The following is a 24,930-nucleotide window of genomic DNA, read 5'->3' on the forward strand; positions in this document are numbered from 1 at the left end:
AAAAGGGAGCCTTGCACACATGACAACATCCTATCGTCTGAAGGGACTGTTGCAGGCAGGCCCCGAGGCATGGCAGGGAGACGTATTGTCTCGTTCCCTGTTCTCAGGGAACATAGATTACATTCGTAACCTGAGACGTTCCCTTTCGAAGGGAACTCAACAATACGTCATCTCGACGCTATGGGGAACGATATACCAACTCCACCATGCTGAGGGGAGTGCATGCCCAAAGGCAGTGACAACTGTCCGAACCAGTAATTCAGAAAACACTGGAACCACTCACCCTTAGGTCACATCGGGCTGTCAGTGACAGCACTCCCTACCGGTCATAGCCCAAGCTAATGAACCAAGAAACCACCAGAACATAGTTAATGGGGGTATATCTGGGCCAGCTCAAAGGCTTAGGACCACAACTTCCAATAGAAGGGGTCACTTCTAGGGAGTGTGGCTAGGGGACCCAAGGGACTCCCAGCCAGTCACTATTCAGGGGAGCATGCCTCCTGAAATACCACCAGGCTGGCCTGGTGATCTATACTAAGACACACAGTCTGGCCATTGCCTGTCTGTCCGAGACAGAGCCTCTGGAAGTTGCCTTGGATAAGGCATTCAGAAACCGAAGGCCTGCGAAGCTGGCAGAACCATTCAGTTCCGGATCACAGAGACGGGATCTCCCGGAGAGTGTGACTCAACCTCAGGAAACGACGGAAGTCGTCCACTCAATCCACGGGTCTACCCAGTGCTCGCTCCGAACACTGGGGAAGTAAGAGAGGGTTCAAAACCAGGAAGGTCTAATGAGACCTAAGACCTGATGACCCCCTCATGTGGGGAGCTCCAGTACACGAGGGCTCATATCAGGAAGGCCGGTGAGGCCTGTAACCTGGCGACCACAGTAAGTGGGAGCTCGTATTCAGGAAGGCCGGAGAGGCCTGTAACCTGACAGCCACACAATGTGGGGCTACCTTCAGAAAGGCCTAACGAGGCCTGTTACCACAAAATGTGGGAGATAGCTTGAAAGGGAGGCGCCTGTCGTAAAACATTGCGACAGAATACGCATCTAGAGTGGGACCCAAGGTGAAGAACCGGAGTCTGAGCCACGTAAAAAAGGGAATGAAGCAGAAGCGCATTACCCTTACCATAAATATGGATTTAAGAAAGTACACGAAACGAAAAGTGCGTGTACTTATGCCAGTCTGAATCCAGGAAGGCCTGGTGAGGCCTCTAACCTGGCGACCACAGTATGTGGGAGCTCATACTCAGGAAGGCCTGTGAGGCCTGAAACCTGGCGACCACAGTAAGTGGGAGCTCGTATTCAGGAAGGCCGGAGAGGCCTGTAACCTGACAGCCACACAATGTGGGGCTACCTTCAGAAAGGCCTAACGAGGCCTGTAACCACAGAATGTGGGAGATAGCTTAAAAGGGAGGCGTCTGTCGTAAAACATTGTGACAACAAGACGCATTTAGAGTGGGACTCGAGGTGAAGAACCGGAGTCTGAGCCACGTAAAAAAGGGAATGAAGCGGAAGCGCATAACCCTTACCATAAATATGGATTTTAGAAAGTACACGAAACGAAAGTGCGTGTACTTATGCCAGTCCGAATCCAGGAAGGCCTGGTGAGGCCTCTAACCTGGCGACCACAGCATGTGGGAGCTTGTACTCAGGAAGGCCGGTGAGGCCTGTAACCTGGCAACCACAGCATGTGGGAACCCATGATCAGGAAGGCCAGGCAAGGCCTTTAACCTGATAGTCACAATGCGTGGGATCTCACATTCAGGAAGGCCTGATGAGGCCTGCATCCTGACATGTGGAAGCTCACAACCAGTGAGGCCTATACCCTAGCGACCACAGTGAGTGGGAGTTCACATCCAGGAAGGCCTGGTGAGGCCTGTAACCTGACATGTGAAAACTCATAACCAGGAAGGCCTAGGAGGCCTGAAGCCTGGTGACCACTGAATGTGGGAGCTCATACTCAGGAAGGCCTATGAGGCCTGAAACCTGGTGACCACAGTATGTGGGAACTCACATTCAGGAAGGCCAGATGAGGCCTGTAACCTGACATGTAGAAGCCCATCACCAGGAAGGCCGGTGAGGCCTGTAACCTGGCGACCACAGTATGTGGGAGCTCATAACCAGGAAGGCCTGGCGAGGCCTGTAACCTGGCGACCACCGTGTGTGGGAGCTCATATTCAGGAAGGCCTAGTAAGGCCTGTAACCTGATACCCCATCATGTGGGAGCTCATAACCAGGAAGGCCGGATGAGGCCTGTAACCTGATGACCACAGTATGTGGGAGCTCACATTCAGGAAGGCCAGTGAGGCCTTTAACCTGACCTGTGGAGGCTCATAACCAGGAAGGCCTGGTGAGGCCTATAACCTGGCGACCACAGTATGTGGGAGCTCATATTCAACCACAGTATGTGGGAGCTCATATTCAACCACAGTATGTGGGAGCTCATACTCAACCACAGTATGTGGGAGCTCATACTCAACCACAGTATGTGGGAGCTCATACTCAACCACAGTATGTGGGAGCTCATACTCAACCACTGTATGTGGGAGCTCATACTCAACCACTGTATGTGGGAGCTCATACTCAGGAAGGCCTAGTGAGGCCTATAACCTGATAACCACAGTATGTGGGAGCTCATATTCAGGAAGGCCTGGTAAGGCCTCTAACCTGATAACCACAGTAAGTGGGAGCTCATACTCAGGAAGGCCTAGTGAGGCCTCTAACCTGATAACCACAGTATGTGGGAGCTCATATTCAACCACAGTATGTGGGAGCTCATATTCAACCACAGTATGTGGGAGCTCATATTCAGGAAGGCCTAGTGAGGCCTATGACCTGAACACCACATATGTTTTTTTTTTTTTGTTTTTTTTTTTTTGTTCTCCTCAGAATTAAAAGCAGTCTTTTTTTCTTTTTTTCCCTCTTTTTTCTCCTCTTTAAAAAACACTGGATAAGTGAAACACGGTCTGGATGGTAGGCTGAATTAACATATCTAACTTCTTAAAGTCAGAAAAAATTCCATAATTTTAATTCCATAGAATTAAATGCAGCCATAATCACCAGACAATACTGTTTTAATATTTATCTTTACGTTCTCGTAATCTACTCACTGCCTCGGCAAACGCGAGATTCGAGCCGTTTAAAATATATGTGGCTTTCATCCCTCGAGAAGAAAGTCAACAGGTGCGAGGTTGAAACATCCGACAGCGCACAGATGCACGCGCGCCGAGATATTTCTCAATGAACACTGCCAGCACCCTCAGGAGCTGACTGTGAATGTCTCGCACCCAAACAGTATTATTTCACAGATCGCGTGCACCACGGGGCTCAGATGCTGAACCCTCCTGCCTCAAGAAAAGGGTCAGACGAGAGCGGAGCGTCTTCAAAGGAAAAAACGCTCACAGTTTGCACAAGAGGCTCTCTCTCTGCGTGCTCTTCTCCCAAGCAAAAAACGCACAGATCGTATGTGTTTCACCCAATGTCAAATATCTTTGACACTTGATGCACACTTGCGAAAATTCTCCTTCTTCTCTGCGCGTTTCAGTGATATTCTCCAAACAGACAAACAGTCCCTGAAGACGAAAAGATGTTGTCATGTGTGCAAGGCTCCCTTTTGTACATCCAGGTCGCGCGTTAATCAATCAAGCTGATGATTCACGGGCTGTCGCCGGTCAAGTGTGAGTTGATATTTGATTTCAGACACCTGTCACGCCTGAGGCGTTCCCCATAGCGTCGAGATGACGTATTGTTGAGTTCCCTTCGAAAGGGAACGACCACTTTGCGACAATACGGTTTCGGAAAACAGTCGTGACTAACTAGTTGATTTCTTCAACGATGCATCACACTATAGTAGTTAAGCAGCGAGTTACGTCATTGTTCGGGAAATGCACCCCAGCTCTATAGTCGCTGCAGTAAGACAGCAAGCCGACTCTATATGGTTTGGAACAGCACTAATTGTATTATCTCCATTGGAAAAAACGTTTAGAAAAGGAGCTGCTCTTTAAAATGAAAGATTTTTTACACTGTATAGCCTACATAAGTTTTCATATTGTTGTAGGCCAAGTTTACATTAATAATTAACAATAGGCTAACTGTAGAAAATATGATATTGTGGTGGAACCAGTTGGTTTAGAGGAGTAAAAAGGACAAGATACTTCCCGTACAGGCTGCACATAATGTATCAGAATATGATTAAGTTAATTTGTTGAAACACTTCTTTGCTCTAGTTTTGCTGTCAACCGCCACTTCTACCGCTCTCCAGAGGCTCGACTACAGGGCAGTGAAAGAGTGTTTAAAAACCTGGGAGTGACAATGGAGAGGAGTAGAAACCAAATCCTTGTGGAATTTGGTTTTTGCTGTCAAAATGTTTTTGCATGAATGGCATTTAAGGATGTTAGGCCAAGTGTAATCCTTTTGTGGTGAGTCTTTTCATTCCATCATGTTTTTGCATACATAGACAGGCTACATTTTTCACTTTACGTTGAGACCAAAGTTGATATTAATGGCTTACTTTTGCCAACCGCAGGACTGGCCCAAGGCTCCAGAAATCAGCTTATGTGCAGCAAATATAGAGGCTTCGATGGCTCACGTTCAGTCACGAGGGAATAAGTGCCAGAAGATAGTGGCAAAGAGGAGCTCAACTCTGCATACTGTCTGCATATCCAGGCCAAGATGTAAGCGTTTGAATGAGTGGATAAGTGGAGGACAAAGCAGGCATTTTCTGGGTAGCATTCATTATACGAAATACCCCAAATCAAAGGATCAGAGGTAAGGAGAGCGTGAAACTAAAATTAAGGAATTACTGAGATTATGGAGAATTCGCAGTTGAAATAAAGATGTTTGTAACCAGAGAGCAGAAACGTCGTTCCAGCACTAAACTTATCCAGTGACTCAGTTTTATGTGATGTAACTCAAAGCTCCTGGGTTGCTGATGTCTGGTAAACCTGGCTGTCACGGAAGAAACAATAATTCGTCAGTGGCCATAAAGGTGCTCGTCGGCATATGGTTGCCAAGAACAGCTTCAAAATACTTAAAAGTTTTCGTTTTTGCAGCGTCTCGCCCACATTTAAGCCTCAAATTCTTGTACTGTGTTTCAGCTCACCACATTGGTCTGGTACCAGTGGCCATAGGCCTGTGACCACTAACAACAGCACAACCACAACAACCACTGCTGCTATTTATACTGCTACAACTACTACTTTTGATACTACTCCTTCTACTTCTACTACCATTACTAATACTATTACTAAAGCCTCTATGTTTATTTTCAATAGTGCTAGTTTTTCTTGTCCTGTGTTAGAACTATAACAACTTCTAGAATTACTCTCCAACCATTGCAACCTTTAATACTACTGCCTTCAATGCCTTCGATTACATTCCATGAATCTGTGTTAAAGGGACAGTTCACCCAAAAATGATAATTCTGTCATCATGTACTTACATGTTGTTCCTCTATGAGTTTCTTTCTTCTGTTGAACACAAAAGGAGATATTTTGAAAAAATATTGGTAACCTTGGCGGTACCCATTGAATTCCATAGTATTTTGAAGTCAGTGGTTAACGTCAACTGTTTGATTACCAGCATTCTTCAAAATATCTTCTTTTGTGTTCAGCAGAGGAAAGAAACTCACACAGGTTTGGAAAAACTTGAGAGATTTTCATTTTTGGGTGAACTATCCCTTTAAATATACTGTTAAAACTACATGCACAATTGAAAAAGATGTGTAGAGATGATAATGTATGAAAATAGCACTGAGAGATAATAACACACCTGCTGCCAACAACATCTAACACTTAATCTATTACTGAAGTTATTATTACTAACTTTTCAATGTCAAGTGTTAAGCACATTGGGTCTAATAGTGTTCTCACTGTGCATTCCCATGCCACAACAATCTCCTTATCTCATATTACGCAACCAACACAGCAAGTGCACTGCGCTACAAAGTTTCATTTTCATTAGAAATTTAAAAGAGCTGGGAGCACAGAGGATTCGTTTAATATCTAATGATTCGCCTCAAGTGGAGATTGAGAAACAGTCGCTTGAACTCAGGAACCCTGCAGAGAGCCCGATCCCGCTGGCTTATGCAGATCAGTGCGAACTCATTAAAATATCTCTCCTAAAATGAACTTTGTCCAGTGCTGAGGAGGAAATCTGAGTCTGACTTTTATGTTAGTCTCCAGTATAGCATTTGAATAGGGGAGGGTGAGAGGAAAGGGGTTACCTGAGGTAGCGCCAGAGATTAGGAAATGGATCCCTCACTTTCACGTTGGTGAAAATTTTACAAAAGTCTGGAATTAAATATTTGTTCATTTAAAAGCACATATTGTACTACTACTGAATATTATTCCCAAATGTATGTTATGTTAAATATAATAAGTGTTGGATTAATAATTATGGAGAGAGGATGTGTTTGGTGTGCTTTCTTTCATTTGATCCAGAATTAAAATCAGCCTTTTTACATTTCCTTTTTACATTTACACTCAGTCAACACTGCATCCTCACTGCATGACACAAAACCACTGCACTGCAAAAAAATAAATTCTTATTCAGTATTTTTGTCTTGATTTCCAATACTAAACATTCTTAAAACCAAGGTACATTTACTTGAAATAATCTTATTTTCCTTTGAATTAAAGGGATGGTTCGGAGTAAAATCCCCCCCCCCCCCCCCCCGGGGGGGGACACGTCTGCCATAGCCTGACGGGGTCTGTATCGCTTTTACTGGCACTACGTAACTTCGGGGTTCGGGTAGTAACCCGAGCACAAAAAGAACTACAAAATTCGACTGCTTTATGGCATACGTCACTTCCCCCACTACTTCCTCAAATTTGGACGTGAGCGTTTATATACTGTCTATGGACGTGACAGGCCAACCAGTGTTTGTTTTCGGCTTTCGTGCGTATGTTTTTGTCATGGGGGCTGTTTACACCTGCCCACTTCATGCGTTTTCTCAGATCGGATAGCTATCTGATTGTGAAAAGACCAGGTGTAAATGTCCTCCGAAACGCATTCAAGACGGATTTGAATCCGATTGCTCAAACCACTTCAGGAGGTCTGAGACGAATTCCAGACGAAACTGGACAAGTGTAAATGCATCTGGTTGTTGAAACCACATATGTAAATTGTACTCCTCCCAAAAATGTAAAAAAATAATAATAAAAAAACGTGTGAGAGCGTGTTATAGTCTATATGTTATTGCCAGATATGACGACACTACTGGAACACGCATTACCGCAGCTGAGCAACTGAGCATATTCATCAAGACAACGTGCAAACTATCACAAATCAAAGTGAAAGTAAGTTGCAGACGCTTATCACACAATCATCATCATTAAAAGTAAAGAAACGAAATGATCTTACCAGGGCTGTTACTACTCTCTCTTATTGCTGTCTTTGATTTTGAAATTTTAGCTGATGATCAATAAAATGCAGCTCATATCTGTTGCTTTCGGTGACGTACACTCCATTAAATCTGCATATAGCGCGAGAATTGAAGATCGGATTTAAATCCGTTTCGCAAAAACACATTTATGTGACCAGGTGTAAATGGAATCGTTTTGATAAATCAGAAATCCGATCTGAGAAAACGCATGAAGTGGCCAGTAAATAAATCTCTTATTTGTAAACTTGTTTGCATTCTATGTTGTATGTTGTTGCGCTTGCTTGTAGTATGTCATTTTTTTACATGCTGTTCATTCATCTATTGCTGATAATTAGACAAGTCCAATAATTTCCACATATGTCTAGCTAGCTTTCGATTATCAGAGCTGTTAACAGACTTGCTAACAAACACTCGTTTCTCTTCCGTGTTTTTTGCTTTATGTTTTATTGCCTAGCTTGCCTCACAAACTAGTTTGGAGGGGTATTTACGACAGTGCAAGTATTCCACAGCGACTCTAGGGGTCGCTGTTTGACAAAAACACAATTTCTCCACAGTGTGCCTTTAAATAAAACTTGCCTGATGGCTCATGCTACCGCTAACCCGGACGCCGAGGTCACTTCCGTTATTTGGGAAAAGCACAAAAAAGTTCTGGCAGAAAGCGACACATAAGGATGTAGTGTAACGATGCCCATTTCCAGGAATGCACTAATATTTTGCTGGTAGTACCAGTAACAATTATTAGTTAACACTTAAGTTGTCAACACTTCGGAAAAAAAATTTTTTTTTTTGGATATACCCAAACACTTTTTCAGCAACACCAGGTGATCGCGTGAGATCCCGCACAAAGCACGACATCTGTTGTCATGATGCACCCTCCCCCAACCTACCTGTACGCGAACACGTTATCAGCAAAATACTAGTAAACTTACCTCTAATATATCCGCGGCCGGTGGGCCCACTCGTGGAATAGCGTTCCTTCTTTAGCGGTACTTTAGCTTTTCCTTACACGGTAGCGCTTCTTCTTTAGCGTCTTGACTGGCCTTGTGATGTCAATTTTGAGAACGACAAGCCACTGTTGTAGAAGCTCCAGGTCATTGCAACGAAACGGCAGATCATGAAAGGTCTCCGGATTGAACCTTTTATCTTTTATACCGCAGCCGGGATAGATACATGTGTTTGGCATCTTGTCCTATCTTTTAAATCACGCTGCAGTAGTCTGAAGTAACTGTGTCTGACTATCTCACAACAATCCTCTGCTCAGTCACGTGTACACAGTTGTTTCCGTCAACAAAGTATCATGCAAGAGTATAAAAACGTTTAGCTGAATTTTGAGGTTGATTTTACATCAGAGGTTGATTTTGGATTTTTTGATTTTTGAGGTTGATAGGTTGATTTTACTCCGAACCATCCCTTTAAGTATATTTTCCTGACTCAATTTTTTTTTTTTTTTTTAGAATAAACTCACTTAATTTTGATACGTTTTTCAAGAAAACAAAACTTAATATCTTAAGCTTCTCAAGTAGATATATCTAGATTTGAGGACATTTAGATATCTGAACTGGAAAACGAGACAAAAATAGAATTGAGAAAATCCCTTTTTGAAGTGGGAGACATTCTTCAAAATATCTTATAACTCTACAACAGCCATACAGGTTTGGAACGACATGAGGGTGAGTAAATGATGACAGAATTTCAACTTTTGGGTCCCTAAATGCTGTTAATTTTATCATGTACCTCCCACAAATGGCCTGTGTATGGTAATCTACAGCGCTGTTCTGTTTATGCGCTGGTCCGGAGAGAACGTGATGGTTTGGACTGGGAAGGTCGTTGGCTGGTTAGGGGGGTGCGGAGACCCTGCAGAAGTGGGAATGGTGGTTGCAAATGATCTATAAACATGGAGGAACAAATGAAGTACAGTGTAAAGTTAATTTGGGCCTCTAAATCATTACCCCTCTGTGTGACAACCCTGGCAGATGCTTGCCAGCACTCTTCAAAAAAGTGGGTGTTCTGCTAACCCAAGAGCATTCAATGCATCTGGCCAAACACAACACTGGCGGCGTGCCCACCCCGTTTGCTGTGCTGACACACATCCAGAGCAGCCTTGGCGATCGTGAAGGAACCTGGCCCTGTTGGTACACTGGGAAAGGTTGCAGGTACTTCAAACCCACGGGCGCTGTAAACCAATCACACAGACAGTATTATACGCAACCGTTTGCTGAAGTTTTAGCAGGAACCAAGAGAGTAAGACATCTTGTGACGTATTTGTAAAATCGATTTCTCAAGATTGAAAAAAGGACAGAAATAGTTTGTGTTTGTGACCTTTTGACAATTATACATGTCTGACTTAAAGGGATAGTTGTCCCAAAAATTAATAATCTGTCATCATTTACTCACCCTTGTGATGTTCCGAATATATTTTCTTCTGCAGAACACAAAATATGTTTGCAGCTGTTTTTTGTCCTTACATTGAAAGTCAATGCAGTCCAAATGTTTCAAGCTCCATAAAGGAGCATAAAAAGTCACATAAAAGAAATCCACAAAACTCTGTGGTTTATCAAGTCTTCTTAAGCAATACTTGGGTTGAATAATCACCCTTGAATTCATCATTCAGTGTATAAAGAGCCAAAATCCAATATGGCGACATGAAAAAACATCATAACATTAAGCATGACTTGCAAGAAATTATGACAGTATTCTTATTTTTGTGTGAACTATTCCTATAATACAAGGTCAGACCTGACCTGCTTTGTAGATTTTTTTTAATTTGAGGTTATTTACTAAGTGTAGTTGATGCTATTTGAGCTGCATGTAATAAATTGAAACCTTATCAACAAAACTTTGCAATCTGTGACTTGTGACTTATGATGTATGTGTATGATATTGGTTTTAGAAGCTAATGTCAGTGTTGACACTAAATGAAGCAGACTACAAGTATGCCACTGAACTAGCGCCAATGTCGTGACAGCCTTGGAAAAATGCCTCTAATTTCATGTTTATTTTGCATGCAATTAGGCTGGGGCCTGTTTTCTTCAGTCTCTTGTGGTTGATATTTTTATCAGCCAGCTAGTATTATATTTAATGCAAAGTGCCAACACAATGTTTTACTTAGTGTGTGTGCATTTATACTGTATGCATATTCAAAGCACACCTTTCTCCCAGTGTCCTTTGCCACACTTGGACTTAGGAAACTTTCTTGAGAGAAGTCACTACTGGTCCCATTGTGCACCGCATACAGTACGTTGACCAGCAGCTCTGCCAGGGTGACTGCCATTGGTGTTGTGTGTCAGCATTGCTGGCTCTGATAGCTCTGTGTTGTTTGGGATATTCCAGGGAAATGTATATAGGGATTTCAGCATGTGTCCTGAGATAACTTGATGAAGAAAATAAAGCACTTGCATCGTATTGCTTGGAAATGAATGAACTCTGATAGCATGGGCCAGTTCATTTTAGAGATAATTCATCAGTGGTTGATTTATTAAGGACATTGTTAAATTTGGAACATTTTATTGAAGCAGGAATGAATTGTGGAGTCCAAATTCAATGCATATATCTCTGAACTGGCTGAGTGTTTTAAACTCATATTCATTAAGGGCTGTGTGCTGATGAGTGATTCAGGGAAGCTATGTTAGGCAGTAACTTGAGAAGAACATGAAAACAGACTTGGCAGAAGCTTCACAAATACCACATCAGGACTTTGAAAACCATAATTGTGGGTTACATTTTTCGGCATTGTTTATTTCAGAGTCTGGGGTTACAATTAAGGGAATTTGCCTTGCAATTAGTATGTTAAAAATAATAAAACAGTTTACCTAAAATACCTGCATTTTGTGTAATGATTTAGACCAGCAAATTGAAATTACAATGTTTTGACATTGCAGAGTTCTGTTTAGATGTTTAAGTGAAGGTATTGCATCTTTTAAATCAGAAGCAAATTGAGAATGACAAGCCAATGCCATCCATTGGAATTTTATTCTGACCATGCAAGAATCTGGCGAATTGACTCTCGGGTGACGAGGCAAGGGGCCAAGAGCTGTGGAAATGGAGCGAGGCCAGTGGCACGAGTGTTAGTGTGCGCCACACCAGTCTCGAGTCCCACGGAGGAGCTCCGGAATGATAAAAAAAAGAGGAGTGACGACGAGAGAGGACCAGGGGCCTGATGTATAAAAACTGCGTACACACAAAAAAGGCATTGAAATGTGCATACACAATTTTAAATGTACATATCGGGATTTATAAAAAAATAAACGTGACGTAAATATGTGCGCACCGTCCGCACACTCTAGAACGTGCATACGCACTCTTTCAGGAAAAAAACTATGGAAGGTTTTGTACACGAGGCCCAAGGCAAAAGTTTTCAGATGTATAAAACCATGCGTACGCCAGAACCTGTGCAAAATTCCCATTATAAAACCCAGTCAGTGGAAGATTGTGCTTCCACTTATGTATCTCCACCCCTGCCACCGTCTCCTCCACGAAATAACCATACATGGAGCTTACAATGCCTAGTTTTATTATGCATAACGTCATCTGCATATCATTTCCATAAACGTGAGACCATGTTTAACACTACAGGCTACAAGACATAAGGAAAATATGAGATACGGACTATAAATGCCATTTGTGCTGTTAGATTATGTTGCTAAAAAACATTCAGTATCCTTGTTTTAGAATAAATACTATATCAAAATAGCTGTAAAAGCCATATAAAATACTGTTCAGAGCAAAGTTACTTACTTGAGATATTCTTATTCTTTTCCACTGGCCAAAAAGTATCTAATTTATGCAGTATATAGTTTTGTCTATGGTTAACTATATTTTAGGATGTTTATACAGTGTATTTTTAATGGAAAGATAGGCCTACTTATTTTTATATTTTGCAGTGTAAATACAATTGTCTAACTCAGCGTGTGTCACACTTATGTTCAGTTAGTTTCAGTTTTCTTGGACTTTTAGTTTGTATTCATTAGTCACATGTGTTCCTTGTTTGAATTTCCCACCACTCTTTAGTTTCCATGGTTACAGTCATTATTAGTTCCTTGTTGTTCCTGTGTTTGATTTATTATCTTGTTTGAGTCTGTACTTAAGTTCAGCTGTCTCACGAGTTCTTTGTCAGTTGTTGTTTGTGTTTGTGTTAGCATTACAAACTGTTACGCCATTCTGCTCATCGTTTATTAAACATCATTTCACTTTTAATCTGCAAGTCTGTCTGTCTTCCTCATCAGTCATCATTACAGAACAACCAACCTTATAGTGGAATATGCAACAAAGTCTCACCACACCACAAAGCTCAGCCAGTCGTCCAGCCCCGCCTCTGCTGGATGCCAGCAGCCCTTCATCTTCCCTGGGGATGCCTTGCTGTGATGTGAAACCTCAGGTCATGCAACCATCAGTCGGCTCCTGTCGGCTCCACCTTGGGTCCTCCCTCCTTTGGCTTCACTAGAGATCCTCTGCCTTGTGGCTCCCCCTTGGTCAGTTGTCACTCTACTTCCGCAGCGATCTTGCAACCCTTCCGCTGCGTTCAGTCCTTTCACCCCTACTGCTACAGCAGGTTTCTCCTTCCCTCCGACTCCACCTCGGTCCTCTGTCACACCGGCTCCGCCTCAGTCCTCGGGCACTATGGCCCTGCCTCAGTCGCTCGTCGCCACGGCTTCGCCTAGGTCTCCAGTGCTAACGATGTCGCTCAGGTCCATCGGCTGTCCGTCTGCACCCTGGGACCCATCGGTTCCCTCTTTGTCGGTCGTCATTTTTCATAATGTTGGGAAGATCCGGAAGGAGTTATCTTTAGGCTACTGTCTGTCTGCACATGACATCAACAGCATACCTCTCTGCAGCAGTGGTTTAGATATTATTGCCATCAGAACTCAGGACTGTTTTATGGATGCAGTCGGTTCCTGTCCTCATCTGACGACCACGATTGCTGTCTCACATGTCTGGGCCGAGAGCATGCTGAGATGGTGTTCGTGGATGGTACATGTCCTCATTGTGAGAACATGACCATGTTGACACTGCGGTCGCAACTCTCCTTCCTCGTAAAGGCTAGAGTCCCCTCTGCTGTCACCCAGCCACGGTGGTTAACACTCTGGGAGACCTGAGGGCTACAGTGGGAGCGCTTTTGCCAGGCCAGTCTCCACAGACCTCCCGCTCCTTCAGAATGCCATGTGCCGGCAAGCTGCCGGATGATGGCGCGGGTCTTTCTCACGGGGGACCCAGTGTGTCATTCGGCGCTCCGAGTGAGAATCAGATCTTAATATCTGTAACGGAGAGCAGGCTATTGTCCTCTGGAGAGGAAGATGAGGCTGAGCTTCCCCCTTTGGGGTGATCAACTCTTTGAGTTGACGGCCATGCTTGCCCAGGTCACCGCGGGCATCGGACTCAAGTGGAACCCTCCACCTTGTCCTGAGCGGCTGTGGTTGGATGATTGATTCCTGGGTGTGGCGCGTGGTTCATGGCCACGTCCCGCCCCAGTGCCTTTCTTCCCGGAAGTGCACGAGGAGGTCCACTCTCACTACCCTTGATGGTGGGACCGCCAGGGGGTACGTGGAGATTACCCCGGTGGAGCATGCAGTTGTTGTGTATTTATGCCTGCAAAGTGCTGCCACCTGGAGGAATTGTCGGAGGCTCCTGTCCAAGGCCTGTAAGACGATGGCAGTCCTGGCTTTGGGTCAACTGGAAGAACAGCAAGCTCTCCCCAGTGCAGAGCATCTCTTTTCTCTGTATGGAGTTGAACTCAGTCAATATGACGGCGCGTCTCACGAACAAGCATGCAGAGACAGTGCTGAACTGCCTGAATACTTTCAGGGGGAACACAGCAGTTCCACTAAAACAATTTCAGAGGCTCCTGGGGCATATGGCATCCGCAGCCACGGTCACACCACTCGGACTGATCCATATGAGACCGCTACAGCACTGGCTACACAGCTGAGTCCTGAGATGGGCATGGCACAGTGGCACACTCTGTGTGTCCATCACACCGATCTATCGCCGAACTATGCAAGGCGCACGCAGCCTCTGGCTCCTGGACAGGACCTCGACTACAGTGGCATATCAATTGCCTGGAGTTGCTGGCAGAGCTTCTCACCCTGCAGCGGTTTTGGCTGTTGATTCAGGACAAGCACACGTTGGTCCAGAGGGACAACATTGCAACGGTTGCGTATATCAACCGCCAAGGCAGTGTACATTCACATCGCATATCACAACACGCCATCTCCTCCCTGGACTTTATGTTGGTGTTTTGTTTTAGTTTGTGTGCCGTCTGTGAAGGGCTGCAGCTTTACTTTTATTTTGTTGTTGATGTTTATATTATTATTAAAGTTACGTTCATCGTTTGCCAGTTCCCACCTCCTTCTTCCCTGAGATTTGAACTTTGGGTGTGTCTCGATCAGCTCCCTAGTTCAGTAGTCAGGGCACTGATCAGGGAGTCGACCATTTTAAGGGCTCTCTCAATTGCAAAATCCTACCAGTGCACTGAAATGTTCGCTCCCACAATGCACCGTGAAAACCTCACTATGCTCACTATGGCCCTGTTTAGACCTGGTATTAAGTAGATGAGGGATACAAATAATTGTTTACACCTGGTGTTTTAATCAATTTATTTTGTCCACTTTCAACCTCTTTTGTCCTGATTTCTTGGAGGGGAGGGTCTATGGGCAGGTAAATATATAAGACTATTTCGATCAAATGGACAAAATAAGCTTGTGCAATTCACATATGAATGCGCCCAGAGATGATGAAAAAACATTTGGAGAGCATCAGTTTTTGTTTCTGCTCTGATAGCTGCAAGACCACGCTGAACGCTGTGAGTATGTGTTAGAAATCAGGAATGGTGAAAACATTGTGCTTGGTACGTTTTTTGCCTTCAAACCAAACTTGTGTCTCCAGCCAACAAAGTTTTAATCCTGTCTGGGTAGATCTTGATTACCTTACGGGCTGGCACCCTTCCTAATGTTGCACGCACGTATATGTAACAAGCAAAGTATTTATTATAATGTACTTTAAATAACATTAAAAAATAATGTCAGAAAGATATCAGTTCTGCTGTTGTTCATAAATACCAATCGTGATGTTGTACAATGAGGATGTTATCATGTCGCCAATACAATATTTAAAAAGTACAGCTCTGGTTGTTGAACGTTGGGTTTTTGTCTCGAAGTGCTTTAGTATGCAGCTGTGAATGAGGATGATTTCTGAAAATACCCAGAGGGTAAGACATTTTAATGACAGGCAGGTCCCTCTGCAACAAACTGTAATAGAGCTGAATAAACTTTTGATATCACCATTAAAGGTGAACTAAGTAACTCTTTTACCTTAACCGAACAGCTTCGGAGTCATTGGAATAGTTATATGACTTTTTTCGGGTTGAATGGTGGTCGTCAAGCGCCTGTGAGCCGTGCAACTTTGGGCCGGCGGGCGAAGTATCGCATGATATCAGGTCTCGCGATGTAACGAATTGGTTTACGGCAAAAAAATCTGCTAAAATTCTGTCATTATTGCGTTCCCTCACGCTGTTCGAACCCGAATGAAGAAGACGTTTTAAAGAATGTCCCATCTGCTTTGATGTCGTTGATCTATAGCCTCTGGTATCTGAGAGTCGCCAACGAGTTTTTCGACAGTGTTGTCAAATATCTATTCCGAAGCTGTAGGGGGAGCTCTATAGAAAAACCTGCAAGCAAAAAGCGAGAATACAGCGAAGAAATTCCCGAAACTGCATAGCCCTGCTTTAAACCATTAAAGACTTTTTACTTTACAGGTCAGTTTTACCATGTTACGGGTGAAAGCTTATTAGGCTGTAGTTTGCTATAGGCACATTTCAAAATCTAAATGTGTCTAAACTAAATATTCCCTAGTGCTTTTGACTGATATGCTTAGGTGAAACTATTTAGATTTGTGTTGGATAGATTTGTTTTAGTTTACGCCTTTGGTGAAAGTATCATAAACATAATCCACACAACTATATTCCAAGGCTTATGAAGCCTAACAATAGCTTTGAGTCATTTTATTCATTTTAGGCTTGTCAACATTTGTCTCCATTCACTTTCACTGCATGAAATAGAGCAGCCAGGACTTTATGCTAAATAACTCCTTTTGAGTTCCACTATCATATGTGACCCTGGACCACAAAACCAGTGACATGGGTCAATTTTTGGAAATTGAGATTTATACATCATCTGAAAGCTGAATAAATAAGCTTTCCATTTATGTATGGTTTGTTAGGATATGACAATATTTGGTCGAGATACAACTATTGAAAATCTGGAATCTGAGGGTGCCAAAAAAAAATCGAAACATTGAGAAAATCATCTTTAAAGTTGTCCATTTATGTTCGCGATTGTGCTGCATTCACTCACAAAAATAAATGTTTTATATATTTATGGTAGGAAATTTACAAAATATGTTCATGGAATATGATCTTTACTTAATATCCTAATGATTTTTGGCATAAAAGAAAAATCGATAATTTTGACCCATACAATGTATTGTTGGCTATTGCCACAAATATACCTGAGAGACTCGTGACTGGTTTTGTGAAACAGGGTCACATATGGACTACATGAGGATGGACAAATTGTAAATTTATTAATAATTTCCTTTAGATTGCTTTTGTGAATAGACAAACAAACAAAAAATACATTTAGATCATGGTCATGAAAACAACTGTGATGGGTAAATTGGTTGACTGGGTTAAGACAAACCCTGTGTCACAAAGTTTACATCCTGCTTTATATCTTGTATCTATATCTTTCCATGAGCTCTTAAGTTTATGCCTTTGGTAATTTTCTGTCAGTTGATTAGTTTAAAATGGCAAACACAGTTAAGACCCAAAATAGATAAACCCATTTCTGTTCCATTAGCTACATGCCTTTGCTTTTTGAGGTTTGTAGCTATATTTGGCCAAAGCCAAGTGTCCAGTCATCTGTGTGTGTGTGTGTGTCTGTCTATAGAATCTGCTCTTTTTCCATTGAGCGTGACACATGTGCTTTGAGGAGAACCGAATAAACCATAAACAACTGCTGCTCGTCCCACGCAAGCCACTCGTGCTGGGGGACTGACTGAGGTCTGGACCTGTCGTGCAGGACTGGAGCTCTCTGCTCACGGAAAGCTCTGTCTCTCATCGGGGCTTCTTCTGCTTAATACTCGTCGGCCATAATTAGATGTGATGTTTCGAGTTCAAAACGACGTAATTAGACACAGGCTTCAAACTTTTAGCGGCTATGGAGGCAGATGTGCACAGGCGAGATGGTTTTGGATGGAGCTGACCGGGATTTTTGCCGTTTCCACAGTCACCCGTGCATAAACACCCGGCTCGGCCGGGAGCTTTAGAAATGACTGGCATTCAACAGGCATCGCGGCGGTGTGCCAACGGAGCCAGGCGATCCTTATCTCCCGTCGCGCGGGAATGTTTGTGCTGAATCCCCCGCGCGTGGAATGACAGCTCAAATGTCTGGTCTCTCTCTCAGCTTTGAATTGCTGCAGTAACGTTTGATTTCCCACATGCATTTGGTTCGATCGCCATTAGAAATGCGAAGGCAAATTCCAGCATATTTAACCGGCCCTAAAAATAGCAGAGTAGAATTGAGATGACATCGGAAATTAAATCAATTGTCATCTATTACTTTGTGTATTTAACACGTTTTAGGATGTTCTAATGTTAGGCTACTTATTAAACGGATAGTTTAAACGGACCCTTACGAAAAATAAGTATATTCAAGTGTGCTATTAGTAGGCAATATTTCTTTTAAACTAAAATAAGAAAGTATACTTTCAGTCTACTTTTTATAGGCTACTTCTCAGAAATATACTTTAGTTCTCAGAAATATACTTCAAATTGCACTTAAGTATACTTGACTTATACTGACAGAAAAGTCTAAGTATATTTGGCCTATACTTGTTGATCGAGATACTTAAAAGTATCATTAAGTATTCTAAGTATTCTTGGCTTGTACTTGTGTTTACTATTTTGATTGAGTAGCTTATTAAATACTTTTTTAAAAACATAATATTACACACCGTCTTATAAACTAACATGTTCAAGTTTATATAATAACAAGCTTTCGGGTGGAATAGCTTATAGAGTAAATAAAATGAGCATGGAACTGAACCTGATCTTGTACACAGCGATAATAATAATTTAAAGTTTATTCAAGCGTTCTATTAGCATACTTATTTTCAACTAAAAATAAGAAAGCATACTTTCAGTCTACATTTTATATACTTCTCAAAAATATACTTTATGTCCTTCTCAGAAATATACTTAAATTAAAGCTGCAAGCAGAAATGAAAAGGGCCCTCGCACCCCTGCCACCGCCACCCGGCGCCTTTAGTAAAGGCCTTAAGATTACACTCACCAAATTTGAAGAGGATCAGATCAAAACTGTAGGAGGAGTTCGTTAAAGTACAACATCAGGAAATGGCAAAAACTGCACAAAATCTGAGAGGAAGTTCAAAATAGCTGACTACCTGTTGTGTATAGGGCTGCGCTCCAAGAGACTTTTTTGTAGGTATTGGGTCATTACATGTATGTACCAAATTTCATACCTGTACGTGAAACGTAGAGCCGGGGCAAAATGTAGGGGCAATAATTAAGCCATTTTGCCCCACCCAATTTTGAAAACCACATCACACGTAAATTTTCACCACTTCTGAAGTGTGTGCAATGTTTCAAGATTTTTCGAGCACGTTTTGTATTTGCCACACTTCCTGCTACCAGTGTCACAATGCACACACAAGAAACAGGGGTTAGATCCAAGTGCAGTATGAATTATATATTTGGGGAATTCCATAAGCATAATCCAGTCCAGGCAATAGTCGATATCATAATCCATCCAAAACAAGAACATAAACAGGAACACAGAAGAAACAGAAGTGGCGTGATAAATACAAGGACTCCGTGACACATACTAAAACAGACAGGGTATATATACACAGGGAAATGACAATGCTAATGGGGAACAGGCTGAGTGCAATGATCAGTGATAAGGGACAGCTGAGTGCAATGAAAAGACAAGGATCATGGGGGATGTAGTTCAAGAGTGTGATGGACACCGTGGGGAAGGAGGACATCTAGTGGTGACCCAAGGAACATAAACCAGACACTGTGACATAACCCCCCCTCTACGGAGCGGCTACCAGACGCTCCAAGACGTGACAGACAAACAAGAGTCCAGGCGGAAGGTGGACTGGTGGAGGATCAGGGGGAGGGATGGGGGGCCAGGTCCATGGAGGGAAACGGGGACAGGGAGTGACAGTTCATCTGGCGGCCAGGGCGGAGACGACAGTCCATCGGGCGGCCAGGGCAGAGCAGACAGTCCATCGGGCGGCCAGGGCAGAGCAGACAGTCCATCGGGCGGCCAGGGCAGAGCAGACAGTCCCTCGGGCGGCCAGGGCAGAGCAGACAGTCCATCGGGCGGCCACGGTGGAGACTTTCCCTCGGGCGGCCAGGGCGGAGACTTTCCCTCGGGCGGCCAGGGCACAGGAACAGACACCAGCTCAGGCACTGGAACAGACACCACCGGCTCAGGAACTGGAACAGCCACCACCGGCTCAGGAACAGGAACAGACGCCACCGGCTCAGGAACAGACGACACCGGCTCAGGAACTGGAACAGACACCACCGGCTCAGGAACTGGAACTGACGACACCGGCTCAGGAACTGGAACTGGAACTGACGACACCGGCTCAGGAACTGGAACTGACGACACCGGCTCAGGAACTGGAACTGACGACACCGGCTCAGGAACTGGAACTGACGACACCGGCTCAGGAACTGGAACTGACGACACCGGCTCAGGAACTGGAACTGACGACACCGGCTCAGGAACTGGAACTGACGACACCGGCTCAGGAACTGGAACTGACGACACCGGCTCAGGAACTGACGACACCGGCTCAGGAACTGACGACACCGGCTCAGGAACTGACGACACCGGCTCAGGAACTGACGACACCGGCTCAGGAACTGACGACACCGGCTCAGGAACTGACGACACGGCTCAGGAACTGGAACAGACACCACCGGCTCAGGAACAGACACCACCGGCTCAGGAACAGACACCACCGGCTCAGGAACAGATACGGACACCTGTTCAGGAACAGGAACAAACACCGGCTTCAGCGCAGTGTCCGGGGTTCCAACCGGACTGGAGGCTGCCATCTTGGTAGTGTGTGCAGCCCAGGCACGCCAGACAGCAACCAAATAAAAAGTGAAGACAGCCCTCTGGGCCGTGGCAGGGTTGACGGGTACAGCCTCTGACACAGGAACAGTCTCTGCATTGACAGATGTGACGTGAACAGTCTCTGGATCGGCAGACGTGACGTGAACAGTCTCTGGATCAGCAGACATGACGTGAACAGTCTCTGGATCAGCAGACATGACGTGAACAGTCTCTGGATCAGCAGACGTGACGTGAACAGTCTCTGGATCGGCAGACGTGACGTGAACAGTCTCTGGATCGGCAGACGTGACTTGAACAGTCTCTGGATCAGCAGACTTGCTGTGTCTCTTCCACGCATGCAATACCGCCACTGCATAAAAGAGAAAGACAGCCCTCCTGGCCGTGGCAGGACTGATGGTGGGCAGCTCCGAGACAATCCTCTTGTCCGAATACACAGGCTCGGCGGCGGCCATCTTGTCCGAAGACACAGGCTCGGCAGACGTGACGTGAACAGGCTCGGCGGCAACCATCTTGTCCGCAGACACTGGATCCGGCTCGGCAGCGGCCATCTTGTCCGAAGACACAGGCTCGGCGGCGGCCATCTTGTCCGAAGACACAGGCTCGGCAGACGTGACGTGAACAGGCTCGGCGGCAACCATCTTGTCCGCAGACACTGGATCCGGCTCGGCAGCGGCCATCTTGTCCGAAGACACAGGCTCGGCGGCGGCCATCTTGTCCGAAGACACAGGCTCGGCAGACGTGACGTGAACAGGCTCGGCGGCAACCATCTTGTCCGCAGACACTGGATCCGGCTCGGCAGTGGCCATCTTGTCCGAAGACACAGGCTCAACGGCGACCATCCTGTCCGAAGACACAGGCTCGGCAGACGTGCGTCTCTTACCCCCTCTCCGTCTGCGACGGTGAGACGGTGGCTCCAATTCGTCCCTCACCATCCCAGAGTCGAAGGGGGGCCATGGTGGAGAGTGGTGTTGGACTCCCTCTCGACCCACCACTCCTCTGCGACCTCCCCGGGTCCCACGAAAAATGACTAGACGGGTTCCCTCAAAACCCTCTCTCCTCTCCCGCTCGATGGCTGGGGAAAAGACATTAAAAAACATACCGCTGGATCCTTGCTGACGGAGTCCTTCTGTCACGATGCACACACAAGAAACAGGGGTTAGATCCAAGTGCAGTATGAATTATTTATTTGGGGAATTCCATAAGCATAATCCAGTCCAGGCAATAGTCAATATCATAATCCATCCAAAACAAGAACATAAACAGGAACACAGAAGAAACAGAAGTGGCGTGATAAATACAAGGACTCCGTGACACATACTAAAACAGACGGTATATATACACAGGGAAATGACAATGCTAATGGGGAACAGGCTGAGTGCAATGATCAGTGATTAAGGACATCTGAGTGCAATGAAAAGACAAGGATCATGGGGGATGTAGTTCAAGAGTGTGATGGACACCGTGGGGAAGGAGGACATCTAGTGGTGACCCAAGGAACATAAACCAGACACTGTGACAACCAGCAGGTGGCGCTATTGCTGTAACCAAATATGAGCATGGTCATGTGTTCAGGACAGGACTCTTATCAAACATGTGAAGTTTGGGGCAGATTGGAAATTGACCCTTCGCTAAGCCCCGCCCTCCTTAGTTACTGTTGCTACGCCTGTCAAGCTTTTGCGCCTGGCACGTCTATTACAGTATGTATGCACTGGTTTCAGACATTCCTAAGGAGATAATTAGTCATTTTTGGCAAACAGGTGAAAATATGAGAGTGCAGTACTGCAGTATGCATTCGAGGGCTATATCCACGACATAATATGCAAACGATTAGAGAATAATTTTATCAAAATTGAAGTTAAAGCATAACGTTAGGTCCCAGCGCAAGCAGCAACCGCCTCATATGCTGACCATTCAAATGGGAAACACACAAATTTGAGGAACAGCTTTGTGCATGCCCAGCAGGGTAAGTGAAATTTGAAAATATTCTAATATTTATAAAACAAACAGCTTATCTATATGTATTGTGGAATAAACACAAGACATTAGCCTGACCACTTTGCAATGATACCATTCTCCCGCTTATATTTTTAGCGCGCCAGGCTAACGTTACTGCTCACACGTCGGACTAACTTACTGTTATGAACTGATTAAGTTTGCATACCAACCTTTTCCTTGGAGATCTCCGGCAAGCACTGTGATGTTCCCTCCTTTTACTAACTACCTTTTACTTTTACTAGAACTAACGGGAGAGTCGCGATCGGATTGGGGTAACGGTTTGGCCGTCGATTAACAAAATGTTGAAATATATTTTTAAGTAACGTTAAGTTATGTCAGTGAGCCTCCGTCTTGCCTTTAATCACACTGCTTGATCCACGAGCTGGACAATAACTTTATTCTAGAGCTGCTATAAAGCCAAAACACTTTACTTTTAATTTCCTATTATCAATGTAAAGCTGCTTTGGAACAATCTACATTGTTAAAAACGCTATAAATGAAGATGACGCCTGGCATTTCTCCCCTTGGGTTTTAGGTTTCGGGAAGGGAACAAAATCCACCACCCCGTCCAAACTTTTAGGATACCGGGTATCAGATTTGCACAATCCATACGCACAACGCTTCGGCATGTTTCCCTCGCTCGAAAGCTTGCCAGACCTCCCGCGCCTAGTTACGGTTGCTAAGCCACGATTGGCCTGTGGCGGTTTTCGGGCGTGGCTTAGCGAAGGGTCAATTGTATGCCTAAGTTACTGCAGGCTGTCTGTGGTTGCCTAGCAACATCGGAACTGCAAGCAACATTAATATTGAACTTATCTGATCATGCATATATCACCAGAAGGCCGAAATTGGGTGAACATTTGTCAGGCCGCCGAGGGCACACCCTTCGACGAAAACTCAAGATCTTCGCAATTTAACGTCGCAAAGGCCTTAAGATTACACTCACCAAATTTGAAGAGGATCAGATCAAAACTGTAGGAGGAGTTCGTTAAAGTACAACATCAGGAAATGACGAAAAATGCACAAAATCTAGGAGGAAGTTCAAAATAGCTGACTTCCTGTTGTGTTTAGGGCTATGCTCCAAGAGACTTTTTTGTAGGTATTGGGTCATTACATGTATGTACCAAATTTCATACCTGTACGTGAAATCTAGAGCCGGGGCAAAATGTGGGGGCAATAATTTACCGAATTTGCCCCCCCCCCCAATTTTGAAAACCATATCATACGTACATTTTCACCACTTCTGAAGCGTGTGCAAAGTTTCATGAGTTTTCGAGCACGTTAAGGCCCTCTAAAAAGCGATTCACTTTGGAGAAGAAGAAGAAGAAGAAGAAGAAGAATAAACGGAGCAAAAACAATAGGGTCCTCTCACCATCGGTGCTCGGGCCCTAATTACACTTAAGTGTACTTGACTTATACTGAGAGAAAAGTCCAAGTATATTTGGCCTGTACTTGTACTCAATCTTTTGATCGAGATATACTTAAAAGTATAATTAAGTATTCAAAGTATACTTGGCTTGTAGTTGTGTTAACTCTATAGCCTATTAAATATACTTTTTTTTTTTTACATAGTTTTCCATATACAGTCTTATGAAACTTACATTGTTTGAAAATATTGATTAAAATATTGATATAAAACAGATATGTTTCTAATTCTGTGTATCTGAATTTTTTTGTAGCTAGTCCACTGGTAGTGTACATAGGAATTTACTTTAATTCTACTTTACTCATTGACTGAATTTTCCAGCTATCCATGTTTCACTGTTATACGGTAGGGGATGCTATGACACATCTTCTAGTACAGAATCTCTGGATCAAAACAGGAGAAGAAGCTGTAACAAGTGATAGAATATTGCTCACTCAAATGTAAAGTAACGTGATCATCAAAAATTAAACATCTTGTAAATCAAAACCATAGACAGTAAAAGAAATGGACACAGCGACCCCATTGGATTCAACAGAGAAAAGTGAAGCCAATTAGAAGCACTCATTTCCTGATGGCTGAGCGTACTGCGCAGACTCAAACTGAGCTTGACGACGTAGATGTGACGTGAGCAACCCGTCTGTCTTCTAGTAGCTGTGCCAAGAGAAATCTGAATCATTCCCTTCCGAAACTTGCAGAGACGGAGAGTGTGAGTAGGAGGTGTCCATGAGCTAGGAGCAGGAGAAACTTTTGCTAAGTATTATGATTAATTATTTTGTCATTTTGCCTCCACGTCCCCCGATTGCCCGCGAGCTTCTCCTCCTGTCCATACGGTAATCTCTCTACTGTGCGACAGAGAGTCGCGTGGTTATGACGCAATCGTTAGCCTATTTTTACAAAAACTGCTTCTACGGGGCCATAACATAAGATACAAGGTAATGGAGCCTTTTATACA

Source organism: Abramis brama (assembly GCF_963993115.1).
Source record: "Abramis brama genome assembly, chromosome: 13".
Taxonomy (NCBI): Eukaryota; Metazoa; Chordata; class Actinopteri; order Cypriniformes; family Leuciscidae; genus Abramis; species Abramis brama.